This window comes from Eubalaena glacialis, chromosome X (genome assembly GCF_028564815.1).
Source record: "Eubalaena glacialis isolate mEubGla1 chromosome X, mEubGla1.1.hap2.+ XY, whole genome shotgun sequence".
NCBI classification, from domain to species: domain Eukaryota; kingdom Metazoa; phylum Chordata; class Mammalia; order Artiodactyla; family Balaenidae; genus Eubalaena; species Eubalaena glacialis.
Window position 1 is genome coordinate 83,244,844 of NC_083736.1, and position 3,703 is coordinate 83,248,546.

The 3,703-nt window shown below is 34.7% G+C and overlaps 1 non-coding gene across 1 annotated transcript; it reads right to left on the reverse strand.

The window, feature by feature from the left end:
- Positions 1-2,320: 2,320 nt before the first annotated feature.
- LOC133082845 (U6 spliceosomal RNA) lies at positions 2,321-2,427 on the reverse strand. The gene has a single exon (XR_009699061.1). It is a non-coding gene; the product is annotated as a U6 spliceosomal RNA (small nuclear RNA).
- Positions 2,428-3,703: the final 1,276 nt, after the last annotated feature.

Genomic DNA, 3,703 nt, shown 5'->3' on the forward strand with positions numbered 1-3,703 from the left:
GTGCTGCAGTGAATATTGTGGTACATGACTCTTTTTGAATTACGGTTTTCTCAGGGTCTATGCCCAGTAGTGGGATTACTGGGTCATATGGTAGTTCTATTTTTAGTTTTTTAAGGAACCTCCATACTGTTCTCCATAGTGGCTGTATCAATTTACATTCTCACCAACAATGCAAGAGGGTTCCCATTTCTCCACACCCTCTCTAGCATTTATTATTTGTAGATTTAATGATGGCCATTCTGATCGGCATGATGTGATACCTCATTGTAGTTTTGATTTGCATTTCTCTAATGACTAGTGATGTTGAGCATCCTTTCATGTGTTTGTTGGCAATATGTATATCTTCTTTGGAGAAGTGTCTATTTAGGTCTTCTGCACATTTTTGGATTGGGTATTTGGATTTTTTTTGATATTGAGTTGCATGAGCTGCTTCTAAATTTTGGAGATTAATCTTTTGTCAGTTGCTTCATTTGCAAATATTTTCTTCCACTTTGAGGGCTGTATTTTTGTCTTGTTTATGGTTTCCTTTGATGTGCAAAAGCTTTTATGTTTCATTAGGTTCCATTTTTTAATTTTTGTTTTGATTTCCATTTCTCTAGGAGGTGGGTCAAAAAGGAACTTGCTGTGATTTATGTCACAGAGTGTTCTGCCTATGTTTTCCTCTAAGAGTTTTATACAATCAGGTCTTATATTTAGGTCTTTAATCATTTCTGAGTTTATTTTTGTGTATGGTGTTAGGGAGTGTTACAATTTCATTCTCTTATATATAGCTGTCCAGCTTTCCTAGCACCACTTATTGAAGAGACTGTCTTTTCTCCATTGTATATTCTTGCCTACTTTTTCAAAGATAAGTTGACCATATGCACGTGGGTTTATCTCTGGGCTTTCTATTCTGATCTATATTTCTGTTTTTGTGCCAGGATGATACTCTCTTGATTACTGTGGCTTTGCAGTACAGTCTGAAGTCAGGTAGACTGATTCCTCCAGCTGCATTTTTCTTTCTCAATTGTTTGGCTACTCTCTGTCCTTTGTGTTTCCATACAAATTGTGAAATTTTTTGTTCTAGTGCTGTGAACAATGTCATTGGTAGTTTGAAAGGGATTGCATTGAATCTGTAGATTGCTTTGGGTAGTATAGCCATTTTCACAATGTTGATTCTTCCAATCCAAGAACATGGTATATCTCTCCATCTGTTTGTATCATCTTTAATTTCTTTCTTCAGTGTCTTATAGTTTTCTCCATGCAGGTCTTTTGTCTCCTTAGGTAGGTTTATTCCTAGGTATTTTAATCTTTTTGTTGCAGTGGTAAATGGGAGTGTTTCCTTAATTTCTCTTTCAGATTTCATCATCAGTGTATAGGAATTTAAGAGATTCATGTACATTAATTTTGTATCCTGCTACTTTGCCAAATTCATTGACTAGCTCTAGTACTATTCTGGTAGCATCTTTAGGATTCTGTATGTATAGTATCATGTCATCTGCAACCAGTGACAGCTTTACTTCCTCTTTTCCGATTTGGATTCCTTTTCTTTCTTTTTCTTCTCTGATTGCTGTGGCTAAAACTTCCAAAACTATGTTGAATAATAGTGGTGAGAGTGGACAACCTTGTCTTGTTCCTGATCTTAGAGGAAATGGTTACAGTTTTTCACCATTGAGAACGATGTTGGCTGTGGGTTTGACATGTATGGCCTTTATTATGCTGAGGTAAGTTCCCTCTATGCCTACTTTCTGGATGGTTTTTTTCATAAATGGGTGTTGAATTTTGTCAAAAGCTTTTTCTTCACCTATTGAGATGATCATATGGTTTTTATCCTTCAATATTTTAATATGTTTTATCACATTGACTGATTTGCGTATGTTGAAGAATCCTTGCATTCTTGGGATAAACCCCACGTGATCATGGTGTATGATCTTTTTAATGTGCTGTTGGATTCTGTTTGCTAGTATGTTGTCATGGATTTTTGCATCTATGTTCATCAGTGATATTGGCCTGTAGTTTTCTTTCTTTGTGACCTCTTTGTCTGGTTTTGGTATCAGGGTGACGGTAGCCTCGTAGAATGAGTTTGGGCGTGTTCCTCCTTCTGCTATATTTTTTAAGAGTTTGAAAATGATAGGTGTTAACTCTTCTCTAAATGTTTGATAGAATTCGCCTGTGAAGCCATCTGGTCCTCGGCTTTTGTTTGTTGGAAGATTTTAAATCACAGTCTCAATTTCAGTACTTGTGATTGGTCTGTTTATACTTTCTGTTTCTTCCTTGTTCAGTCTCGGAAGGTTGTGCTTTTCTTATTTTTTTTTTCAATTTTATTTTTATTTTATTTATTAAAAATATGGAATGCTTCACGAATTTGCATGTCGTCCTTGTGCAGGGGCCATGGTAATCTTCTCTGTATCGTTCCAATTTTAGTATATGTGCTGCCGAAGTGAGCACAGGTTGTGCTTTTCTAAGAATTTGTCCATTTCTTCCAGGTTGTCCATTCTATTGGCATATAGTTGCTTGTAGTAATCTCTCATGATCCTTTGTGATTCTGCCGTGTCTGTTGTTTCTTCTCCTTTTTCATTTTTAATTCTATTGATTTGAGTCTTCTCCCTTTTTTTCTTGATGAGTCTGGTTAATGGTTTATCAATTTTGTTTATCTTCTCAAAGAACCAGCTTTTAGTTTTATAGATCTTTGTTATCGTTTCCTTCATTTCTTTTTCATTTTTTTCTGATCTGATCTTTATGATTTCTTGCCTTCTGCTAACTTCGGGGTTTTTTGTTCTTCTTTCTCTAGTTGCTTTAGGTGTAAAGTTAGGTTGTTTATTTGAGTTGTTTCTTGTTTCTTGAGATAGGATTGTATTTCTATAAACTTCCCTCTTAGAACTGCTTTTGCTGCATCCCATAGGTATTGGGGTGTCGTGTTTTCGTTGTCATTTGTTTCTAAGTATTTTTGATTCCCTCTTTGATTTCTTAAGTGATCTCTTGGTTATTAAGTAGTGTACTGTTTAGCCTCAATGTGTTTGTATTTTTTACAGATTTTTTCCTGTAATTGATATCTACTCTCATAACATTGTTGTCGGAAAAGATACTTGATACTATTTCATTTTTTTTAAGTTTACCAAGGCTTGATTTGTGATTTTTCCCTTTCGTCACTTTAAATATGTCCTGCCACTCCCTTCTGGCTTGCAGAGTTTCTGCTGAAAGATCAGCTGTTAACCTTATGGGGATTCCCTTGTATGTCATTTGTTGTTTTTCCTTTGCTGCTTTTAATATTTTTTCTTTGTATTTAATTTTTGATAGTTTGAGTAATATGTGTCTTGGTGTGTTTCTCCTTTGTTTTATCCTGTATGGGACTCTCTGTGCTTCCTGGACTTGATTGACTATTTCCTTTCCCATATTAGGGAAGTTTCCAACTATAATCTCTTCAAATATTTTCTCAGTCCCTTTCTTTTCTCAATTCTTTCCATTATTTTTTCTTTATTCTGCTCTGTGGTAGTTATTTCCACTATTTTATCTTCCAGGTCACTTATCCGTTCTTCTGCTTCCTTTATTCTGCTATTCATTTCTTCTAGAGAATTTTTAATTTCATTTATTTTGTTTTTCATCATTGTTTGTTTGCTTTTTTTTGTTTTTTTAGGTCCTTTTTAAACATTTCTTGTATTTTCTCCATTCTATTTCCAAGATTTTGGATCATCTTTACTATCATTACTCTGAATTCTTTTTCAGG